Source organism: Haematobia irritans, chromosome 3 (genome assembly GCF_050003625.1).
Source record: "Haematobia irritans isolate KBUSLIRL chromosome 3, ASM5000362v1, whole genome shotgun sequence".
Classification (NCBI taxonomy): Eukaryota; Metazoa; Arthropoda; class Insecta; order Diptera; family Muscidae; genus Haematobia; species Haematobia irritans.
In genome coordinates, this window is record NC_134399.1 from 216,674,204 (window position 1) to 216,701,296 (window position 27,093).

At 28.1% G+C, this 27,093-nt stretch overlaps 1 long non-coding RNA gene across 1 annotated transcript in view; it reads right to left on the reverse strand.

Annotated features, from left to right (window-relative positions):
• Positions 1-293: 293 nt before the first annotated feature.
• LOC142228442 (uncharacterized) overlaps positions 294-27,093 on the reverse strand; it is a 112,555-nt gene continuing 85,755 nt past the window's right edge. The window contains exon 2 of the long non-coding RNA XR_012720166.1: positions 294-631. This is a non-coding gene — a long non-coding RNA (uncharacterized LOC142228442). The remainder of the gene's footprint in view (positions 632-27,093) is intronic.

Here is a 27,093-nt window from a genome sequence, read left to right on the forward strand (position 1 = left end):
TATATATATATATATATATATATATATATATATATATATATATATATATATATATATATATAGGGTTCCATACAAAAAAACATACTTGTGGCAAACTTGAAGTCGATTGGACTAAAATTGCGAACTAGACTTTGATTACAAAAATGTGTTCACACGGACATGTCTAGATTTGGGTTCCTTTTTTACATTCCCGGTATAAAAATTGTTTTTTGCCTAATTTCCGGGATTTTCTAAAAATTTACAAAATTGTCTTTTTAAGGTTTATAAATAATAAAAAAAAATACACAAAACACTTGAAATAATAAAAATAAACTCTCTTCTTTAATTCATAAGAAAAAAAAACATTTTATAAAACTGCTTACAGTAATTGCATTAATTGTGATTCGGTCTAAAGCAGCCATTCGAGAAACTATATTTTCCATGGACTGGTTTGGTTGTAAAAATTGTTTTATACTTAAATCTGGTTTGCTCTTTTTTGAAGGAATCACATCACCAACATCCGGCTTGACTTTATGAATATTTTCCAAATGACTCGGACTCCCAGTGTCTTAGGGTACAGGGAACAGTGCGCAAAATCATTTTTCGTGGTGAAGTACTTCCAAGCTGGAGATTGTACACGATCAATGGCAATCTAAAAATGATAGCTTGTTAAAAAAGTGGCATATGTATTATTTTAAACAATTATTAATATTTACATTTATTTTTGGAAATCAATAATTTATTTTATAAGAGAACACCTATCCACTTGCTATGAAGAGAAAAACGTATTTGTATTTACAATTATAGAATAATACAAAATAATAAAAGGCAGTCAGCTGTGTTACAGTGTTGTTTTTTTTTTGCAATGAACGGAGTTGCCAATAAAAGTATATTCCTAATATTTAAAACAAAAACTCCCGAAAATTACCGATGAAAATTTCCCGGGATTATCGGCAAAAATATTGTCGGGAAAAAAATCCCGGGATTTTTTAGTCTTTCTATATTGCCAAAAACGAAATATATACATAAGAACCAATTTCGACCAAATTTTGCATGCATATCTCGAACGTTAATTCAAATTTCATCCGATCCGGCTGAAATTTGGTACATGGTGTTAGTATATGGTATCTAACAACTATTGGTCCATATCGGTCAATAATTATATATAGCCCCCATATAAACCGATCCCCCGATTTGGCTTGCGGAGCCTCTAAGAGAAGCAAATTTCATCCGATCCGGCTGAAATTTGGTACTTGGTGTTAGTATATGGTCTCTAACAACCATGCAAAAATTGGTCAACAGCGGTCCATAATTATATATAGCCCCCATATAAACCGATCACCAGATTTGACCTCCGGAGCCTCTTGGAGGACTAAAATTCATCTGATTCAGTTGATATTTGGTACGTGGTGTTAATATATGGCCTCAAACACACATGCAAAAATTGGTCGAAATCGGTCCATAATTATATATAGCCCCCATATAAACCGATCCCCATGGAACAGCAAAATTCATCCGATTCGGTTGAAATTTGGTACGTGATGTTAGTATATGGTATCCAACAACCATACAGGAATTGGTTCAGATCAGTCCATAATTATATATAACCCCCATATAAACCGATCCCCAGATTTGACCTCCGGTGCCTTTTGGAGAAGCAAAATTTATCCGATCTGGTTGAAATTTGGTTCGTGGTGGTAGTATATGATATTTAACAACCATGCCAAAAGTGGTCCGATCCCGAGATTTGGTTTTGGAGCCTCGTGGAGGAGCAAATTTCATCCGAGTCAGTTGAAATTTGGTACATTGTGCTAGTGTATGGCCGTTAACAACCATGCCTAACTGGGTCCATATCGGTCTATAGTTATATATAGCCCTCAGATACCTACACATACCTTTTTTGTCTAATATATACCACGTATGGACTAACTCACAATTTAGAAAACGATTTAAGATACCACAACCCACGTAATTCGATTGTGTCTTTCGTAAAAGTTTCTACGCTATCCATGGTGGAGGGTACTTAAGATTCGGCCTGGTCGAACTTACGGTCATATATACTTGTTATTATTGGCATAAGCGTAGGAAGGCCTCTGGGAGATTAATTATAAAATTAATCTGTGGTTGAACTTTTGATTTAGTTGAATAACTAAAGCTCCTTTATTATTTTGTTTAGTCTGGTTTAGTCAATTTAATTAAAACAAGTATATACAGCAGTAAGTTCGGCCGGGCCGAATCTTAAATACCCACCACCATGAACCAAATATTAGGGTTTCCTTTGAAATTTCAGGAGGGCTTGAGGACTTGAGGACAATTCCCGAAGATAAATTTATAGATTTCACCTATGAAGACTATATCAGATTCTGGATTTATAAGAACCATTTTTGTTTGACTTTTAGAGGAATCATTAACATCTCTTGTAAGTGTGCAAGAAAATTATAAAATAACGTCTTGATTTGAAATCTTAACTCTGTAGAAGTAAAATCTGGAAATTTTACATTGAGTTTCAAGCAATTTTCATGACCAGTGCGCCTTCTACACCCTCAAGAAGTGAAGTTGGTCTATGTTATATGGAGGCATTACCAAATGGACCGATAAAAACTTAATCCGATACACGTTTTTGTGAGCCTAAAATACCAGAATATTTAAAATTTCAGGCAAATCAGATAAAACTACGGTTTCTAGAAACCCAAGGAGTTAAACGGGAGATCGTTCATATGGGGGCTATACTAAAATATGGACCGATACTCACCGTTTCCGGCACACCTCTTAATGACCCGAAAATACCTCTAGATTTCCAATTTAAGGGAAATAGGATAAAAACTTGGGATTCTAGAAACGCAAGAAGTAAAATCGGGAAATCGGTCTATATCGGGGCTATACCAAAATATGGACCGATACTCTATAAGCCCAAGACCCCAAATCGGGAGGTCGTTTTATATGGGGACCATACCAAAACAAGGACCGATACTCACAATTTTTGGCACACGTATTTGTGGTCCTACAATACCTCTAGATTTCCAATTTCAGGTATATTGAATAAAAACTGCGGTTTCTATAAGGCCAAGAAGTAAAATCGGGAGATCGGTCTATATGGGGGCTATACCAAAATATGGACCGATACTCACAATTTTTGGCACACGTATTTGTGGTCCTACAATACCTCTAGATTTCCAATTTCAGGTAAATTGAATAAAAACTGTGATTTCTATAAGCCCAAGAAGTAAAATCGGGAGATCGGTCTATATGGGGGCTATATCAAAACGTGGACCGATACTCACCAATTTTGGCACACCTCTTTACGGTCATAAAATACCTCCAGATTTTAAATTTCAGGCAAACTGGTAAAAACTTCGATTTCTATAAGCCCAAGACCCCAAATCGGGAGGTCGGTTTATATGGGGACTATATGAAAACCTGGACCGATAAAGCCCATCTTCGAACTTGACCTGCCTGCAGACAAAAGACGAGTTTGTGCAAAATTTTAGCACGATTGCTTCATTATTTAAGACTGTAGAGTGATTACAACAGACAGACAGACAGACAGACAGACAGACGGACAGACGGACATCATTATATCGTCTTAGAATTTCTCCCTGATCAAGAATATATATACTTTATATAGTCGGAAATCGATATTTCGATGTGTTACAAACGGAATGACAAACTTATTATACCCCCGTCACCATTCTATGGTGGTGGGTATAAAAATAGTAATTGATACTATTCTTTCATAAATTAATATCTTAATAATGCTGCAAAAAAGCATAGCCAAAAAGAAGTGAAAATCTTCTTTTTGGGTCCGGAAGTGGTGCAAAATTGGCGGAGATGCGATGAATGTAATATGAAATTGTCATACAACGAATGTCCACCGTTTCAACAGCCGTTGCAATGAATTTGCATCACTTCTTAAGTTGTGATCCAAATTCAGTGTTTCGAATGTGAATTAAAAAATGTTGTTTTGTTTACCCAAATAATTAATTTTTATATTTTTTATGATTTTTAATGCATTCTAACGCTTGTTTGAAACGTTTTCCCTCGAATATTTTCAAAAATTCTATAAAAATTTCTATAATGAATTTAGCATATTTGTGGCAATTTGAATAATTTGTACCATTTTATTTATTCTTACCTTTTTTTAAAAGAAAAAAAAATTACGCATTAAAATATGAAAAATTGAAGTAAAAAAACTTCCTGTGCAGTTAAAATAATTAACTTCTTTGTGAGGTCATTTTTGGAAGTGCTTTTAAAGTTGTGACATTAGAACAACTCCCAATTTTTTTGCTGGAAAAGTGTGGAACTACTTTTAGTTGATTTATTATAAATTAATTGTCGAGTTATTTTGATGCCTATATTGTTATTCATTTTTGTGAAATAAAACATTAATTGAACCTATAAGTTCAGTCTATAAATTTTCAGCTAGGGGGCTATAGCCCCCCCTAGGAAAATTGTCTAGCTACGCTAATGATTATTGGGCTTCTATAAACTGTATTTATTACCCGATTTGCCTGAAATTGGAAGATATTTTGGGACCCCAAATATGTGTGCCGAAAATTTAAATATACTGGAATTTTAGACCCTCAAAAATCTGTATCGCATTTATTTTTACCATCCATCGATATAGACCGATTTAACTTGGACAAACGAAATTCCCCTTACGTGTAAGGTAACAGGTTGGCTGATAAGTCCCCGGTTGGACACATAGATGGCGTTGCTAGTATTAAATGCATATTATTTTTATATGGTACCAACTTTCAAATGATTCGTGTCAAAATTTGACGTCTGTAAGTCAATTACTTTGTGAGATAGAGAGTCTTTTGTGAAGCAACTTTTGTTATTGTGAAAAAAAAAATGGAAAAAAGGAATTTCGTGTATTGATAAAATACTGTTTCCTGAAGGGGAAAAATACGGTGGAAGCAAAAACTTGGCTTGATAATGAGTTTCCGGACTCTGCCCCACTGAAATCAACAATAATTGATTGGTATGCAAAATTCAAGCGTGGTGAAATGAGCACGGAGGACGGTGAACGCAGTGGACGCCCGAAAGAGGTGGTTACCGACGAAAACATCAAAAAAATCCACAAAATAATTTCGAATGACCGTAAAATGAAGTTGATCGAGGTCATATTATTCATCACTATTTGGATATGCGGAAGCTCTGTGCAAAATGGGTGCCGCGCGAGCTCACATTTGACCAAAAACAACAACGTGTTGATGATTCTGAGCGGTGTTTGCAGCTGTTAACTCGTAATACACCTGAGTTTTTCCGTCGATATGTAACAATGGATGAAACATGGCTCCATCGCTACACTCCTGAGTCCAGTCGACAGTCGGCTGAGTGGACAGCGTCCGGTGAACCGTCTCCGAAACGTGGAAAGACTCAAAGTCCGCTAGCAAAGTAATGGTCTCTATTTTTTGGGATGCGCATGGAATATTTTTTATCGATTATCTGGAGAAGGGAAAAACCATCAACAGTGACTATTATATGGCGTTATTGGAGCGTTTGGATGTCGAAATCGCGGCAAAATGGCCCCATATGAAGAAGAAAAAAGTGTTGTTCCACCAAGACAACGCACCGTGCCACAAGTCATTGAGAACGATGGCAAAAATTCATGAATTGGGCTTCGAATTGCTTCCCCACCCACCGTATTCTCCAGATATGGCCCCCAGCGACTTTTTCTTGTTCTCAGACCTCCAAAGGATGCTCGCAGGGAAAAAATTTGACTGCAATGAAGAGGTGATCGCCGAAACTGAGGCCTATTTTGAGGCAAAACCGAAGGAGTACTACCAAAATGGTATGAAAAAATTGGAAGGTCATTATAACCGTTGTATCGCTCTGAATAATAAAAACGAATTTTGACAAAAAAATGTGTTTTTCTTTGTTAGACCGGGGACTTATCAGCCAACCTGTTATCCTCCTTTTCGCTCTAGGACGCTTAGTTTAGGAGATATGAGCAAAAGAACTGTTTTATATAAAAATTTATTTGTTTTTAGTATTTGGGTGGAATTTTTGATTTTTTGTGGGTGGTCACGAATTAACCTCCTTTTCGCTCTAGGACGATTAGTTTAGGAGATATGAGTAAAAGAAGTTTTTCATTTAAAAATTTGATTTTTTTTAAGATATCGATGGAATTTTTGATATTTTTTTGGTGGTCACGAATTAACCTCCTTTTCGCTCTAGGACGCTTAGTTTAGGAGACATGAGCAAAAGAAGTTTTTCATATAAAAATTTCATTTTTTAGGATTTGAGTAGAATTTTTGATTTTTTGGACTTTGATTAGAAAAATGTTATCACAGATAGACGGACGGACATGGCTAGATCGTCTCAGGGGCTGACCCTGAGTATTATTGCCAAAGACACCCTGTGTATATTTCGCCTCCTTGTGGGTGCTGCCATAAAAGCGTAGATAGGCCTCTGAGGGGAGGGCTTAGACTCCCAGGATGTGAAAACCTTATTTATTTATTACTTTATTTATTATAATTACAAATTATAATAAACTTATTTATACGGGCACTAGAGGCTATCGGCCTAAACCTAGATAGGGGCTATAGCTCGCGATAAACCCCCCCCCCCCCACCAGCTAACTTTTATAGAAACGCCAATGGGTGCTGCAAACATATGCACTAACTTATAATACCATGTGACCAAAATTGACTAATCGAACTTTTGTATTTATTTCTAACACTATGAGACGGATTGCATCTAAGGAAGATTGTAGACGAGTTCCTACTCTCGAATAGGTTTTTCAAAAAACAAAATCTCTTCCTTATCAAATCAAATATCAAACTACCATATTTAAAGAGATAATTCTTGGCCCATGATCAAGGCGATTAATTGAACACGTGCTTGTTTATCCGCATTGCATGTGCTTGTGTTGAAGTCAATTTAAAATTTGCGTCTTGCGAATTTTATGACAATAAATGATAGTATTTCTTTTCTTCCCGATGAATTTAGAATATCGTCTCTGAAATGATGCAACAACTTTCTCATTGGCCAGTAATTTGGGAGACCTTGAAATTATTTCGTTGCGTTATTATGTTGATTGAATTAAAAAATGTCCAAAAAACGAATTCATTTGATAATGAAACCAAACGACGTATCGTCTGGAAGTCATATTGCTAAACACAATTGAGAAAAACAATTTGGCACACTACAAACAGGAATGATCGAAGATAATGATGAAGATATACGAGTATGAATGGACAAATATTACCATGAGAAATTTTGTACTAATGGGATTAAAACCCGGTTTGGATATTTCATGATTTTTAAGAGATATAAAAAATATATTTTCATCAACTTGGTTGATTGCTGTCAATAGCGAAAATGTTATGATTCCTTAACTAAAAATGGTTTTCATAAAATGTTGTGTGGTTATATAGAGCCACACAATTTCGGTCATCCGCGGAGATCAAAATTAATAACTTCTTTCATGCATATATAGAATATTTCATAAAAATTGAGCCAAGAAAACGTTTTGATTGACATATCGAAATTTTTCCATTAAGAAAATGAAAATGTTCATTAATAGCATGAACATTTTCATTACAAAATAAAAAATTCATAACAATAACGAAACATTTCATTATAACATATTTATGCAATTGTTTTATTGGTTCAATTTTAATGAAAAATTTCGTTGATACTACGAATTGGTAGAAACCATTGAAGGACACGTTTTGTCGTAGTTTAAGTTTGTGACATTTTAACGTTTAACATTTTCCTTCAAATTTAACTCTTAGTAATTCCTGTGACGTCATTTCTCTATGTGTAAAATTTCTTCTGTGCATTCAAATAAATTCATTGTGAATTTGTATTATTCAGTCATAAGAGTATTGTGCAAATAATTATTGCCGAAATTTTTAGTCACGCATTTGACCATGATCTATTCCGTTTTTTTTTGTAGGTCATATGAGTTTTATCACTTATCTTTTATTGAAAGACAGAACCTAGATAAAATATGTGGTTCAAGGTAGTGCAATTTTTTAATCTATAAAATTTTAGTATGTTAATTTACACCTAAATTTCTACACAAGTAGAGTGCAAGAGACACTTAAAATAAATTGAATAAAAAATATTTCTATTGTAATTGGTTATCAGGAAGGCATTTAATTGCAATTATAATAATAGATTATGTACAAGGTGTGATCACAAATAATCGTCATATTATTATTTTATACACTAAACCACACAATGGTCAGAGTGTATTAACTTTGATCTGCCAAAAAATGTGCCTAACAGAAATATTGATTCTAGACCCCATAAAATATAAACCAATCGACTCAGAATAACATTCTGAGGTGATCTAGCCCTTGGTGTCCGGCGACCTAGCCCTTGAGATCCCGGTCGCAATTATATACCGATTTTGATGAAATTTGGTGCAGGGTCTTTTTTGGCATACGAACGCAATTGAATTTGGAAAATGTCGGATCAAATTTGGATATAGCTCCCATATATTTGTATAGATTTTTTTTGTATATAAAATATTGTAAAAATTTTATTTCTATAGAAAAGTTTGTCAAATTTTTATTTCTTTAGAAAATTTTCTCAAATTTTATATTTATAGAAAATTTTCTCAAAATTTTATTTCCATTGAAAACTTTGTCCACAATTTTTTTCTATACAAAATATTTCTATAGAAAATGTTCTCAAAATTGTATTTCTATTGAACATTTCCTCACAATGTTATTGCTATAGAAAAAATAAAAAGTTTTCTCAAAATTCAATTTCTTTAAACAAATTTCTGAAAATCTCATTTCTATAGAAAATTAAAAAAAAATATTTCTATAGAAAATTTGTCAAAATGTCATTTCTATAAAAAATTTTCTTAAATTTGCATTTCTATGGAAAATTATATCGAAATTTTATTCCTATAGAAAATAGTCTCAAGATTTTATTTCTATAGAAAATTGTGTCAAAATTTTATTTTTTTAAAAAATTGTCTCAAATTTAATTTCTTTAAACAAATTTCTGAAAATTTCATTTCTATAGATAATTAAAAAAAAAAATTGTTTCTATAGAAAATTTGTCAAAATGTCATTTCTATAAAAAATTTTCTTAAATTTGCCTTTCTATGGAAAATTATATCGAAATTATTTTTGTATAGAAAATAGTCTCAAAATTTTATTTCTATAGAAAATTGTGTCAAAATTTTATTTCTTTAGAAAATTGTCTCAAATTTTTTTTTTCTATAGAAAATTGTCTCAAAATTTTATTTCTTTAGAATATTTGCTCAAAATTTTATTTCTATAGAAAATTTTCTCAAAATTTTATTTCTATATATACTTTTATAAAAATTCTATAGAACATTTTTTCAAAGTTTTATTTCTATAGAAATTTTTTTCCAACAGAAAATTTTATCAAAATTTTATTTCTATAGAAAATTTTATCAAAATTTTATTTCTATAGAAAATTTTATTTTTATAGCAAAATTTATCAAAATTTTATTTCTATATATACTTTTATAAAAATTCTATAGAACATTTTTTCAAAGTTTTATTTCTATAGAAATTTTTTCCAACAGAAAATTTTATCAAAATTTTATTTTTATAGAAAATTGTCTCAAAATTTTATTTCTATAGAAGTTTTTATCAAAATTTTATTTCTATAGAAAATTTTATTTTTATAGCAAATTTTATCAAAATTTTATTTCTATAGAAAATTTTATTTTTATAGCAAATTTTATCAAAATTTTATTTTCATAGAAAATTTACTTAAAATTTTATTTTTATAGAAAATTTACTCAAAATTTTATTTCCATATTGTCCACAATTTTTTTCTATATAAAATATTTTCAAAATTCTATTTCTTTAGAAAATATTTTCAAAATTCTATTTCTTTAGAAAATATTTTCAAAATTCTATTTCTTTAGAAAATATTTTCAAAATTCTATTTCTTTAAAAAATTTTCTCACAATTTAAATTCTGTAGGAAATTTTCTCAAAATTTTATTTCTATAGAAAATGTTCTCAAAATTATATTTCTATTGAACATTTCCTCAAAATGTTATTTCTATAAAAAAATTAAAATTTTTTCTCAAAATTTCATTTCTTTAAAAAAATTTCTCAAAATTTCATTTCTATAAAAAATTAAAAAAAAAATATTTCTATAGAAAATTTGTCAAAATGTCATTTCTATAAAAAAAATTCTTAAATTTGCATTTCAATGGAAAATTATATCGAAATTTTATTTATATAGAAAATTGTGTCAAAATTTTATTTCTTTAGAAAATTGTGTCAACATTTTATTTCTTTAAAAAATTGTCTCAAAATTTCATTTCTTTAAACAAATTTCTGAAAATTTCATTTCTATAGATAATTAAAAAAAAAAAAATTGTTTCTATAGAAAATTTGTCAAAATGTCATTTCTATAAAAAATTTTCTTAAATTTGCCTTTCTATGGAAAATTATATCGAAATTATTTTTGTATAGAAAATAGTCTCAAAATTTTATTTCTATAGAAAATTGTGTCAAAATTTTATTTCTTTAGAAAATTGTCTCAAAATTTTTTTTCTATAGAATATTGTCTCAAAATTTTATTTCTTTAGAATATTTGCTCAAAATTTTATTTCTATAGAAAATTTTCTCAAAATTTTATTTCTATATATACTTTTATAAAAATTCTATAGAACATTTTTTCAAAGTTTTATTTCTATAGAAATTTTTTTCCAACAGAAAATTTTATCAAAATTTTATTTCTATAGAAAATTTTATTTTTATAGCAAAATTTATCAAAATTTTATTTCTATATATACTTTTATAAAAATTCTATAGAACATTTTTTCAAAGTTTTATTTCTATAGAAATTTTTTTCCAACAGAAAATTTTATCAAAATTTTATTTTTATAGAAAATTGTCTCAAAATTTTATTTCTATAGAAGATTTTATCAAAATTTTATTTCTATAGAAAATTTTATTTTTATAGCAAATTTTATCAAAATTTTATTTCTATAGAAAATTTTATTTTTATAGCAAATTTTATCAAAATTTTATTTTCATAGAAAATTTACTTAAAATTTTATTTTTATAGAAAATTTACTCAAAATTTTATTTCCATATTGTCCACAATTTTTTTCTATATAAAATATTTTCAAAATTCTATATCTTTAGAAAATATTTTTAAAATTCTATTTCTTTAGAAAATATTTTCAAAATTCTATTTCTTTAGAAAATATTTTCAAAATTCTATTTCTTTAAAAAATTTTCTCACAATTTAAATTCTGTAGGAAATTTTCTCAAAATTTTATTTCTATAGAAAATGTTCTCAAAATTATATTTCTATTGAACATTTCCTCAAAATGTTATTTCTATAAAAAAATTAAAATTTTTTCTCAAAATTTCATTTCTTTAAAAAAATTTCTCAAAATTTCATTTCTATAGAAAATTAAAAAAAATATATTTCTATAGAAAATTTGTCAAAATGTCATTTCTATAAAAAAAAATTCTTAAATTTGCATTTCAATGGAAAATTATATCGAAATTTTATTTATATAGAAAATTGTGTCAAAATTTTATTTCTTTAGAAAATTGTGTCAACATTTTATTTCTTTAAAAAATTGTCTCAAAATTTCATTTCTTTAAACAAATTTCTGAAAATTTCATTTCTATAGAAAATTTTAAAAAAAAATTGTTTCTATAGAAAATTTGTCAAAATGTAATTTTTATAAAAAATGTTCTTAAATTTGCATTTCTATGGAAAATTATATTTCTATAGAAAATCGTCTCAAAATTTTATTTCTATAGAAAATTGTGTCAAAATTTTATTTCTTTAGGAAATTGTCTCAAAATTTTATTTCTATAGAAAATTTGTCAAAATGTCATTTCTATATAAAATTTTCTTGAATTTGCATTTCTATGGAAAATTATATCGAAATTTTATTTCAATAGAAAATAGTCTCAAATTTTTTTCTATAGAAAATTGTGTCAAAATTTTAATTCTTTAAAAAATTGTCTCAAAATTTCATTTCTTTAAACAAATTTCTGAAAATTTCATTTCTATAGAAAATTAAAAAAAAATTGTTTCTATAGAAAATTTGTCAAAATGTCATTTCCATAAAAAATTTTGCTTAAATTTGCATTTCTATGGAAAATTATATCGAAATTATATTCCTATAGAAAATAGTCTCAAAAATTTATTTCTATAGACAATTGTGTCAAAATTTTATTTCTTTAGAAAATTGTGTCAAAATATTATTTCTATAGAAAATTGTCTCAAAATTTTATTTCCTTAGAATATTTTCTCAAAATTTTATTAATATAGAAAATTTTCTGAAAATTTTATTTCTTTATATACTTTTATAAAAATTCTATAGAACAATTTCTCAAAGTTTTATGACTATAGAAATTTTTTTCCAACAAAAAATTTGATCAACATTTTGTTTTTATAGAAAATTTTATCAAAATTTTATTTTTATAGAAAATTTTCTTAAAAATTCTATTTTTATAGAAAATTTTCTTAAAAATTCTATTTTTATAGAAAATGTTATCAAAATTTTATTTTTATAGAAAATTTTATCAAAATTTTATTACTATAGAAAATTTTATCAAAATTTTATTACTATAGAAAGTTTTCTTAAAATTTTATTTCTATAAAAATTTATTTTTTTTTCTTTAGAAAAATATATATAAAAATTTTATTTCTATAGGAAATTCTATCAAAATTTCATTGCTATAAAAAATGTTGTCAATTTTTTCGGAAGTAGAGGATGCCGATGAGGCATGTGGTAATTCCGAAACGTGTGTCCATCCAATCATCTTGCAGTCTATAGGGCTTAGCCCAAATAAATGTGACAAACATTATCTTCCTCTGTTGGTTAAGCTTTTACTCCTTGTTTAGTCATTGCATGGTTTTAGGCTGAAATCCAAAACAACTAAAATTGTATTTCTTTGAAAATTTTCTTAAAATTTTATTTCTATAGAAAATTTTCTTAAACTTTTATTTCTATTGAAATTAGTTTTAAAAATTTTATTTCTACAAAATATTTTATCAATAATTTATTTCTATAGGAAATTTTATCAAAATTTATTTCTATTGAAAATTTTATTTTTATAGACAATTTTCTCATAATTTTATTTCTATAGAATGTTTTATCAACATTTTATTTCTATAGAAAATTTCCTTAAAATTTTATTTCTATAGAAAATTTTCTCAAATATTTGTTTCTATAGATACTTTTATAAAAATTTTATTTCTAAAGAAAATTTTCTTAAAATTGTATTTCTATTTTTATCAAAATTTTATTTTCATAGAAATCTTTATCAAAATTTTATTTCTATAGGAAATTTTCTTAAAATTTTATTTTTATAGAAAATTTTCTCATAATTTTATTTCTTTAGAAAATTTTCTCAAAATTTTATTTCTATAGAAAATTTTCTCAAATATTTATTTCTATAGAAAATTTTCTCAAATATTTATTTCTATAGATACTTGTATAAAAATTTTACTTCTATGGAGAGTTTTCTTAAAATTTTATTTCTATAGAAAATGTTCTTAAAATGTTATTTCTATTGAAATTTTTCTTAAAATTTTATTTCTACAGAAAACTTTTTCAAAATTTTATTTCTAAAAAAAATTTTCTCAAAATTTCATTTCTATACAAAAATTTCTTAAAATTTTATTTCTATTGAAATTTATTCAAAATTTTACTTCTTCAGAAAACTTTTTCAAAATGTTATTTCTAAAAAAATTTTCTCAACATTTCATTTCTATACAAACATTTTTTAAAATGTTATTTCTATATAAAATTTTCTCACAATTTTATTTCTTTAGAAAATTTAAAAAAAATATATATATATTTTTAGAGAACATTTTAACAAATTTTTGTTTCTATAGAAAATTTTTACAAACTATTGTTATTACTATAGAATATTGAAGTATCTCTTAGTTAAAGAGGAATATTTTTCAAAATCTAGCAGAATAACAAGAATTCCTCTAATTTACCAAACCGTAAAAAATCTACCATTTTCGGTGGAATTATATTAACTGTGGCAACCGAGGTCTCATGCCCTCAAGAATTCAAATTGGGAAATCGTTCCAAATGGTTACTATATCAAAACATAGACCGATATGTATCACATTTGGTGTATCTCGGTATGGGTCTAAAATACCTCTAGATTTAAAATTTCAAGCAAATCGGATAAAAATTGCGACTTGCATGCTCTCAAGGATTCAAATCGTGAGATCGGCCTAGTATAACGAATTTGTGGAATGAAATGCATGCAATATGATTTCAAAATTGGCCTACTTCTTAGGATTGGTAGTAAGCTCAATTATGAATTTCCGATGAATATAGTTGGAGTTTCATTTTTGTTCTGATTAAAAAAAAATTATTGGATATAATTGTAGCATAACAACCGGACGTTGACCTTGAAAATCATCCGTACAAAAAAAAAAAAAATTAAGAAAAATACCTCCCAGCTATTTCTCAATTACAAGGTCACTTTTGAGGACACGTTAAAAGTCGCAATAGCAGAAGTCCTTGAGCTACGAGTTGTGTGTGATTATGTTTCATAGAAATTTTGGCATTTGCAAAGTTTTATTGTATATGAACTGATGTGGTTCTAACCTTGAACCGGTATATATCTTAGAAGGGATGAATTATATCATACAAAAATAAATCTTCATCTAAGAAAAATTTTCTACTGCGTCATACATCAATATACGCATTTGAATTTCTATAATAAAAGCTTAAAAACAAAAGCCTCTGACCTTCGTTATCCTTGAAAGAAGCAATGAAGGAATTAAATTTCCTCTTGAGCATAACCAACTGAGCGGCTGATAGTTTATTTTTGAATGCTAAATAGAAAATGATCCTTTTGTTTATTGTTTTGTCTTTTTTTATTTTCAGGTAAAACGAAATATCCCGTATTGTATTCAACAAGATATTTGGTGGCATAGTTGAATCTACAATCAAATCTAATCTTATAAAACCCTCATCAATATTCTGGTTCCTAGAACATGACATACTTATTTACTCGTGCTACACATCTATTTTTTTGGGGGGTAGTTCATATTTCTATGGCACATGAAACCAGGCATCCAGGCAACATAAAATGGGCAACGAATTCTTAAATTAATGTTAAACCTGCAATAATATGTATATGGAATTGTGGCAATGGAATTTACTGAGATATTTGAAGCTTCCAAGGGGGGACGATAAATACGGGTATAGCGACCATATTGACAGATCTCTTGGGTATACTAACACCGCAATTTTTTTATCCGATTGGAAATAAAGTGGCATTTAAGACCCATAAAGAGTCATGTCTAATATGGTTTATATATATATGTAAGAGTTCGATATAGTATGCATTACACCGGCCTCCACATTCAAGGTCTTGAGGAGATACTTATCATCCAAATTGCCTGAAGATTAAATCTCAATGTAGTAAAGTAAGTTGCTAAAAGATATACAAATAGTACGGGGCAAGGATGGAATAGAAAATTTTTAAGAAAGTACAAAAAATGTATTTTTTTCGCGAATTTTTCACTAATTTTCCACAAAAATTCCATTGGAAGATTATTGTCAGAGCTCCTGTAGACTGAATTTTAAAGACACTAAAATTTGACTAAAATTTGGTTTGTCAACTCCTCAATTTTAAATATTTTTATTTTTGTTTTATATCCGCTTACAAAGACACAGTTGCCACAGTTGGTAGAATTCTACAAAAATTTTGTATTTTTCCTGTTTGGTAGAATTCATGGTATTTCATAAATGTTCTATAGATAAATAAAAATAAATGTTTGACAAAATTTTCCTTAAGAATAATGTTCTGACACAGCTGTCTATAGGAATACAATTTTGACAAATTTTCTATAGAAATAAAATGTTGACAAAATTTTCTATAGCAATAAAATTTTGACAAAATTTTCTATAGGAATAAAATTGTGACAAAATTTTCTATAGAAATAAATTTTTGACAACATTTTCTATAGAAATAATATTGTGACAAAATTTTCTATAAAAATAAAAGTTTGACTAAATTTTCTCTAAAAATAAAAGTTTGACAAAATTTTCTATAGAAATAAAATTTTGACAAGATTTTCTATAGAAATAAAATTTTGAAAATATTTTCTATAGAAATAAAATGTTGACAAAATTTTCTATAGAAATAAAATTATGACAAAATTTTCTATAAAAATAAAATTTGGACAAAATTTTCTATAGAAATAAAATTTTGACAAAATTTTCTATAGAAAAAAATGTTGAAAAAAAATTTTCTAAAGGGATAAAACTTTGATAAAATTTTCTACAAAAATAAAATGTTGATACAATTTTCTATAGAAATAAAATTTTGACAAAATTTTCTATAGAAATAAAATTTTGATAAAATTTTCAATAAAAATAAAATTTGACAAAATTTTCTAGAAATAAAATTTGACAACATTTTCTATAAAAATAAAATTTTAACGAACTTTCTATAGAAATAAATTTTTAACAAAATTTTCTACAGGAATAAAGATTTGACAAAATTTTCTATAGGAATAAAATTTTTACAAAATTTTCTATAGAAATATAATTTTGACATAATTTTGTATAGAAATAAAATTTTCACAAAATTTTCTAGAGAAATATAAGAAATTTTCTATAGAAATAAAATTTTGGCAACATTTTCTATAAAAATAAAATTTTGACAACATTTTCCCTAGAAATAACAGTTTGACTAAATTGTCTGTAGAAATAAAACCTTGACATAATTTTGTATAGAAATAAAATTTTCACAAAATTTTCTATAGAAATAAAATTTTGACAAAATTTTCTATAGAAATAAAATTTTGACATAATTTTGTAGAGAAATAAAATTTTTACAAAATTTTCTATAGAACTAAAAATTTGACAAAATTTTTTATAGAAATAAAATTTGAACAAAATTTTCTATAGAAATAAAATTTTGAATAAGTTTTCTGTAGATATAAAACTTTGACAAAATTTTCTATAGGAATTAAATGTTAAGAAAATTTTCTCTAGAAATAAAATGCTGACAAAATTGTCTATAGAAATAAAATTTTTACAAAATTTTCTATAGGAATAAAGTTTTGACAAAATTTTCTATAGGAATAAAATTTTGACAAAATTTGCTATAGAAATAAAACTTTGACAAAATGTTCTATATGAATAAAATGTTGACAACATTTTCTGTAGAAATAAAATTTTGATAAAATTTTCTTTAGAAATAAAATTTTCTACAGAAATAAAATTTTGACAAAATTTTCTATGGAAATAAAATTATCACAAAAATTTCTATAGAAATAAAATGTTGACAAAATTTTCTACAGGGATAACATTTTGAGAAAATTTTCTACAGAAATAAAATTTTGATAAAATTTTCTATAGGAATAAAATTTTGACAAAATTTTCTATAGAAGTAAAATTTTGATAAAATTGTCTACAGAAACAAAATTTGACAAAATATTTTCTATAGAAATAAAATTTTACAAAGTTTTCTATAGAGATAAAATTTTACAAAATTTTCTATAGAAATAAAATTTTGACAAAATATTCTATAGAAATAAAATTTTTACATAATTTTGTTTAGAAATAAAATTTTCACAAAATTTTCTATAGAAATATAATTTTGACAATATTTTCTACAGAAATTTGACAAAATTTTCTATAGAAATAAAAGTTAGACAAAATTTTCTATAGGAATAAAATTTTGACAAATTTTCTATAGAAATAAAATTTTGACATAATTTTGTATAGAAATAAAATATTGACAAAAATTTTCAATAGAAATAACAGTTTGACAAAATTTTCTATAGTAATAAAATTTTGACAAAATTTTCTATAGAAATAAAATTTTGACAAAATTTCCTATGGGATAAAATGTTGACAAAATTTTCTATAGAAATAAAATTTTGAGAACATTTTCTATAGAAATAAAATTTTAACAAAATTTTCTATAGGAATAAAGTTTTGACAAAATTTTCTATAGAAATAAAATTTTGACAACATTTTCTATAGAAATAAAATTTTGATAAAATTTTCTTTAGAAATAAAATTTTCTACAGAAATAAAATTTTCACAAAATTTTCTATAGAAATAAAATATTGACAACATTTGCTATAGAAATAAAATGTTGACGAATTTTTCTATAGAAATAAAATTTTGACATAATTTTGTATAGAAATAAAATTGTGACAAGATTTTCTATAGAAATAAAATTTTGACAAAATTTTCTATAGAAATAAAATTTTGACACAATTTTCTATAGAAATAACATTTTGATAAAATTTTGTATAGAAATAAAATTTTTACAAAATTTTCTATAGAAATAAAATTTTGACATAATTTAGTATAGAAATAAAATTTTGACAAAATTTTCTATAGAAATAAAATTTTAACAATTTTTTTTTTCGAAATAAAATTTGAACAAAATTTTCTATAGAAATAAAATTTTGACAAAATTTTCTATAGGAATTAAATGTTAAGAAAATTTTCTCTAGAAATAAAACGGTGACAAAATTTTCTGTAGAAATAAAATTTTGACAAGATTTTCTATAGAAATAAAATATTTGACAACATTTTCTATATAAATAAAATGTTTACAACATTTTTATAGAAATGAAATTTTGACGAAATTTTCTATAGAAAAAGTTTTGACACATTTTCCAAAAGAAAACAAGTAAGGAAAGTCTAGAAAAGTGGAAAGTGTATAGAAAAAGTTTTGACACATTTTCCAAAAGAAAACAAGTAAGGAAAGTCTAAAGTCGGGCGGGGCCGACTATATTATACCCTGCACCACTTTGTAGATCTAAATTTTCGATACCATATTACATCCGTCAAATGTGTTGGGGGCTATATATAAAGGTTTGTCCCAAATACATACATTTAAATATCACTCGATCTGGAAGAATTTGATAGACTTCTACAAAATCTATAGACTCAAAATTTAAGTCGGTTAATGCACTAGTGTGGAACACAATGTTAGTAAAAAAAAATATGGGAAACATTTAAATCTGGAGCAATTATAAGAAAACTTCGCAAAAGTTTATTTATGATTTATCGCTCCATATATATGCATTAGATGTTTAGGAAAATTAGAGTCATTTTTACAACTTTTCGACTAAGCAGTGGCGATTTTACAAGGAAAATGTTGGTATTTTGACCATTTTTGTCGAAATCAGAAAAACATATATATGGGAGCTATATCTAAATCTGAACCGATTTCAACCAAACTTGGCACGCATAGCTACAATGCTAATTCTACTCCCTGTGTAAAATTTCAACTAAATCGGAGTTAAAAATTGGCCTCTACGGTCATATGAGTGTAAATCGGGCGAAAGCTATATATGGGAGATATATCTAAATCTGAACCGATTTCAACCAAATTTGGCACGCATAGCTACCATGCTAATTCTACTCCCTGTGCAAAATTTCAACTAAATCGGAGCAAAAAATTGGCCTCTGTGGTCATATGAGTGTAAATCGGGCGAAAGCTATATATGGGAGCTATATCTAAATCTGAACCGATTTCAACCAAATTTGGAACGCATAGCTACAATGCTAATTCTACTCCCTGTGCAAAATTTAAACTAAATCGGAGCAAAAAATTGGCCTCTGTGGTCATTTGAGTGTAAATCGGGCGAAAGCTATATATGTGAGCTATATCTAAATCTGAACCGATTTCAACCAAATTTGACACGCATAGCTATATATGGGAGCTATATCTAAATCTGAACCGATTTGGCTGATATTTTGCAAGTTTTTCGAGACTCATAAAATATTCGGATGTACGGAATTTGAGGAAGATCGGTTGATATACACGCCAATTATGACCAGATCGGTGAAAAATATATATGGCAGCTATATCTAAATCTGAACCGATTTTTCCCAAAATCAATAGGGATCGTCTTTGAGCCGAAACAAGACCCTGTACCAAATTTGGGGACAATCAGACTAAAACTGCGAGCTGTACTTTGCACACAAAAATACATCAACAGACAGACAGACAGACAGACAGACAGACAGACAGACAGACAGACGGACATCGCTAAATCAACTCAGAATTTAATTCTAAGACGATCGGTATACTAAACGATGGGTCTCAGACTTTTCCTTCTTGGCGTTACATACAAATGCACAAACTTATTATACCCTGTACCACAGTAGTGGTGAAGGGTATAAAAAGACAAATTTTTCTTTAGAAATATAATTTTCAGTAATAAATTTTTAGCCGTCAGCCGTGACTGTAATGGGTCGCATTATGTAAGTACGAGATCAATTGCCTCTTATCTAGAAAGTGTTCGTTTGGTAGCGTAATAAAGAATCCCATGCCTATTCCGACCAAAACATTCAAGAAAATTTTGACTTACAAAATCGTGATTTTCTTTATGTATGAACTGGGGTGTTTTGTTTGTTTAAGACTTTCTAAAAATATTAAAATATTGTGTCAAAATTATTGTACCATAAATCTGATATCGACAAAAAACTATATAAACAAAAGGTACTAAATCATTCGCGAGGGTACTACCGTACTGCCCAGGGTGGAAAAGTATTGCAAGAAGTTCTATAGTACTGCATTTTCCATCCCTGGTATAGACGTTAGACTTTTCTTACTTATTATTAAAGAACATTTTTATACCCTCCATAATAGGATGGGGGTATATTAACTTTGTCATTCCGTTTGTAACACATCGAAATATTGCTCTAAGACCCCATAAAGTATATATATTCTGGGTCCTGGTGAAATTCTGAGTCGATCTAAGCATGTCCGTCCGTCCGTCCGTCTGTTGAAATCACGCTAACTTCCGAACGAAACAAGCTATCGACTTGAAACTTGGCACAAGTAGTTGTTATCGATGTAGGTCGGTTGGTATTGAAAATGGGCCATATCGGTCCACTTTTACGTATAGCCCCCATATAAAGGGACCCTCAGATTTGGCTTGTGGAGCCTCTAACAGAAGCATATTTCATCCGATCCGGCTGAAATTTGGTATATGGTGTTGGTATATGGTCTCTAACAACCACGCAAAAATTGGTCCACATCGGTCAATAATTATATATAGCCCCCATATAAACCGATCCCCAGATTTGGCTTGCGGAGCCTAAAAGAGAAGCAAATTTCATCCGATCCGGCTGAAATTTGGTACATGATGTTGGTATATGGTCTCTAACAACCTTGCAAAAATTGGTTCACATCGATCCATAATTATATATAGCCCCCATATAAACCGATCCCCAGATTTGGCTTGCGGAGCCTCAAAGAGAAGAAAATTTCATCCGATCCGGCTGAAATTTGGTACATGATGTTGGAATATGGTCTCTAACAAGCATGCAAAAATTGGTCCATATCGGTCCATAATTATATATAGCCCCCATATAAACCGATCCCCAGATTTGGCTTGTGGAGCCTCTAAGAGAAGCATATTTCATCCGATCCGGCTGAAATTTGGTACATGGTGTTGGTATAGGGTCTCTAACAATCATGCAAAAATTGGTCCACATCGGTTCATAATTATATATAGCCCCCATATAAACCGATCCCCAGATTTGGCTTGCAGAGCCCCAAGAGAAGCAAATTGCATCCGATCCGGCTGAAATTTGGTACATGATATTGGTATATGGTCTCTAACAACCATGCAAAAATTGGTCCACATCGGTTCATAATTATATATAGCCCCCATATAAACCGATCCCCAGATTTGGCTTGCGGAGCCCCAAGAGAAGCAAATTGCATCCGATCCGGCTGAAATTTGGTACATGATATTGGTATATGGTCTCTAACAACCATGCAAAAATTGGTCCTCATCGGTTCATAATTATGTATAGCCCCCATATAAACCAATCCCCAGATTTGGCTTGCGAAGTCTCCAAGAGAAGCAAATTTCATCCAATCCGGTTGTAATTTGGAACATGGTGTTAGTATATGATCTTTAACAACCGTGCCAGAATTGGTCCATATCGGTCCATAATTATATATAGCCCCCATATAAAACGTTCTCCAGATTTGACCTCCGGAGCCTCTTGGAGGATCAAAATTCATCCGATCCGGTTCAAATTAGGAACGTGGTGTTAGTATATGGTCGCTAACAACCATACCAAAATTGGTCCAATCACACAAAAATTGGTCCATATCGGTTCATAATCATGGTTGCCACTAGAGCCAAAAATAATCTACCAAAATTTTATTTCTATAGAAAATTTTGTCAAAATTTTATTTCTAGAGAAAATTTTGTTAAAATTTTATTCGGTTCATAATAAAATTTTCATCAGTGTCAAAATTTTATTTCTATAGAAAATTTTGTTCAAATTTTATTTCTGTAGAAATATTTGTCAAAATTTTCTTTCTATAGAAAATTTTGTCAAAATTTTTATTTCTATAGAAAATTTTGTGAAAATTTTATTTCTATAGAAAATTTTGTTAAAATTGTATTTCTGTAGAAAATTTTGTCAAAATTGTATGTCTACTTTGTCAAACTGAATTATATACGTATTGGATCGATCTTTTTTGATTTAATATATACCACGTATGGACTTATATACAATTTAGAAGATGGTGTTAGGAGGTTTTAAGATACCTTGCCATCGGCAAGCGTTACCGCAACTTAAGTAATTCTATGGCAGTGTTTAGAAGAAGTTTCTACGCAATCCATGATGGAGGGTACATAAGCTTCGGCCTGGCCGAACTTACGGCCGTTTATACTTGTTTGTCATCAAAAGAAATCTTCTTCAGAAAATAAAACTCTTCTTTCAGTTTATGCATATACCTTACTTCAACCAATGATTGAATGCAAGCAACATGTTCTACGACGACTATCTGTAAAAGAACCTTTTCAAGTAGGTAGTTCCTTTTTCTAAGCATAACTGGGTGAAGCTTCAAACAGTTATGCTTAGAAAAGCAATTAAGAGAGCATTGTCCCCATTTCTATTCTATGAAATGATTTCGCGTCTCCTTGAATTTCGGATTTTAGTGTACAAAAAATATTTTGTGCCGGTTTTTTTTTTGCTTGGTTCCCAAAGCTATGCTGAGGATCTCATTTCAAGCAATTCAATACTAATGAACTTCTTTTTGAACTATGAATGTTGTTATTTTTCCTTTTCTCAACAATGCCAATTCCCTTCCTTGATGTCGTCAAATGCTTCATATGAGTCATTCCATCCCCATTGTGTACGGAGGTCCCCCAGATGATGCGTCCTTTCATCATGCAATATAATCGAGTCTTGTTTAAAATCTGTTAACATGCTCTTGTTCAAGTACAAAAATGCATTAATTACTGCCTCTGTATTTTGCTATCATTTGTAAGGTTGTCATGTTTATCGGTTAATTTTTGTAGGCCTTGAGTTCATTTTATCTGAGTTTGTTTTTGTATGTCTGCTATTGTATGGCAGATGGCATGTACTAAAGTAATCACGGTGTAAAGTTTTAGTACAACGTACTTGACGATAGTAATAACTTATGTTATAGATAGTTAATGTGGAAGATGCTCAAAGTTTGAAATTTGAGCGTGTTAGTTGCTCGATATAATTGAGAAATAAAAATTAAATTATTTATTTATGTTCAATCCTAGAAATCCTATGTCATGTCCAATTCATTCAATATTACTCCGCCGTATTTCAGATTATTGTAATTGTATAAAAATCAGGGTTGTGGGGCCGACCCAACTTCAATTCCGAATCCAGCTTTTTTTTTAAGGAGTCCGACTTTGGAGTCGACTCCGAGTAATGCTGGATATCAAAAGCTTTTTGGAACCATATTTATTTGTGAAACCAAAAAATTACCAGGGTGGCTGACATTTATTGCAATTAACTTCAGGTTTCAGGCTTCGTCCATTTCTAAACCGCTCGTCTGACAGCTCACAAATTTATTCCAGTGACAGTTCATTTTATTGTTTACAAGTATACATACTGACAGCACTGTTGCCGCAGTTAATGATATTCTAACAAAAGTGATAGATTATTTATAGTTTGGTAGATTGATGTTTTGGTAGATTTTGCAAAATATTCCTCCTCATCTAAGAGTTATTTCACAAATCTCCTATGGCAATAAAGTTTTTACAAAATTTCCTATAGAAACAAAATTTACTATAAACTAAATTTTCTATAGAAATAAAATTTGAACAAAATTTTTTATAGAAATATAATTTTCTAAGGAGATAAAATTTTGACAAAATTTTCCATGGAAATAAAATTTTGACAAAATTTTCTATAGAAATAAAATTTTCTAAAGAACTAAAATTTGTCAAAAATTTATCTGGAAATAAAATTAAAAAAAAAAAATACAGAAATACAAATGGAAAAAATTGTACAGGAAACATTGTGTAGAAATAACAATTTGAAAAAAATTGTATAGAAATAAAATTTTGACTAAATTTTCTATAGAAATAAAATTTTGAAAAAATCCTATAGAAATAAAATTTTGACAGAATTTGCTATAGAGAAAATGTTTAACAAAATTTGTAAAAAATTAAAAAAAAAATGTAGAAATAAAATGTAGACATAATTTTCTATAGAAAACCAAACTTGACAATATTTTTAATGGAAATCAAAATTTTCAAAAAAAAAATTATAGAAATAATATTTTGAAAAAAATGTATAAAAATAAAATTTTGACAAATGTCCTATAGAAATAAAATTTTGACAAATTTGTCTCTAGAAATAAAATTTTCTAAAGAACTAAAATTTTGTCAAAATTTTCTATAGAAAAAAATTTTTAAATTTTTCTATGGAAATAAAATTTAAAAAAATTACGGAAATACAAATGGAAAAATAAATTGTACAGGAATAAAATATTGCAAACAAATTGTGTAGAAATAACATTTTGAAAAAAATTGTATAGAAATAAAATTTTGACTAAATTTTCTATAGAAATAAAATTTTGAAAAAATCCAATAGAAATAAAATTTTGACAGAATTTGCTATAGAGAAAATGTTTGATAAATTTTGTACAAAATTAAAAAAAAATGTAGAAATAAAATGTAGACAAAATTTTCTATGGAAAAACAAACTTCACAATATTTTTAATAGAAATCAAAATTTTCAAAAAATTTATAGAAATAACATTTTGAAACAACAAAATGTATAAAAATAAAATTTTGACAAATGTCCTATAGAAATAAAATTTTGACAAATTTGTCTCTAGAAATAAAATTTTCTAAAGAACTACAATTTTGTCAAAATTTTCTATAGAAAAAAAATTACAAATTTTTCTATGGAAATAAAATTTAAAAAAATTACAGAAATACAAATGGAAAAAATAAATTGTACAGGAATAAGATATTGCAAAAATTTTATAGAAATAACATTTTGAAAAAAAATGTATAGAAATAAAATTTTGACTAAATTTTCTATAGAAATAAAATGTTGAAAAAATCCTATAAAAAAAAATTTTGACAGAATTTGCTATAGAGAAAATGTTTGACAAAATTTGTAAAAAATTAAAAAAAATGTAGAAATAAAATGTAGACAAATTTTTCTATGGAAAAACAAACTTGACAATATTTTTAATGGAAATCAATTTTTGAAAAAAAAAATTATAAAGGGTGGTTAAATTGTAAGGGCCGATGTTGAATGTGAACCACACCTAAACGCCAAGTTTTTTTCCGAATTTTATTTGACATTTCTCTATTTCAGACTTACTCAATTTGAAGGGAGCCACCGTGGTGCAATGGTTAGCATTAGGTGGATTATCCCACCTCAGTAATGCTGGTGACATTTCTGAGGGTTTCAAAGCATCTCTAAGTGGTTTCACTGCAATGTGGAACGCCGTTCGGACTCGGCTATAAAAAGGAAGTCCCTTGTCATTGAGCTTAACATGGAATCGGGCAGCACTCAGTGACAAGAGAGAAGTTCACCAATGTGGTATCACAATGGACTCAATAGTCAAAGTGAGCCTGATACATCGGGCTGCCACCTAACCTAACCTAACCTACTCAATTTGAACCATGGAGAGATACACCATCCAACAACGTGTTAAAAGGTTCCTAGTAATGGCAACAGTGGATGATCAATTTTCGAAGAAAATCATCTTCAGTGATGAGGCACATTTTCACCTCAGTGGATTCGTCAATAAACAGAACTGCTACATTTGGACGAATGAGAATCCAAGAGTGATTGTCGAAAAACCAATGCACCCACACGCAGAGAAGAAACATGATTGCCACAATCATATTCGAAGAGCAAAATAATATGATAGCAGCTATTTTTGCGGCGACCATGTAACATTTTAACCTGCAACCATGTTGGCTCAGTGAACATGGTTCTAAGAAAAATACAATTGTCCTCATCTAAAATGTTATTATATTAATAAAAAGAATTTTGTTTCCATTAAAAGACAATGGTCACGATCTAAAATGTTATGTTATTCGTCAAAAATGTTTTTCTTCTAGTTAAAAGAACATGGTCACAACCTAAAATGTTTTGATTTTTATGAAAAAACTATTTTCGTCGTCGAAAAAAGGACGCCACTTGAGAAAAGAAAACACAAAATCAACCTTATTTATTTGTTTTTATTTATTTATAAACTAATTCATTGCTTATTTCTATTTATAATGTCGAGCAAGCAAACTTCACATATTTTTACACACTCTAGTTTGGTTCAATTTCAACAATAAGTAATCATTCCATATTTACTTCGTGCCCATCAAATGTACAAACGCAGACATAATGTAACTGCAAATAAAAATAAATTATACCATATATCAAAATGCAGAACAAAAACCAGGTACATTTTTTTCAACTACACTTTCCTTTTTTGTATTCACATAAAACCACGTGCCATTTGTGAATAAATAAATTAACACAAAACACAATAATTCCGTATTCTCCGTCCATTCCAAGAAACAATCAACACACGACTGACGCGTCGTGCAATAAAATTAAAAAATTAAATGGTCACGAAAACAATGTACATGGTCTTTATGGCCATGTAATGGTTGTATACATGTCTATACGTAAACTATAAAAATACTTTTTTCTCTGCAAAAAAGTAAAAAAATTGAATGGTCAGGTACATGATTTTCCTGACCATATAATGGTCTCCAATTCTATCATTTAAATGATAGAACATGTTTGCGGTATTTGATAACCATTCAAATGCTTATTGCCAACATATATTTTTCTCCGCTCGAAAATTATTTTTACAAAGACAAAATACATGGTTTTCGCGACAATTACATA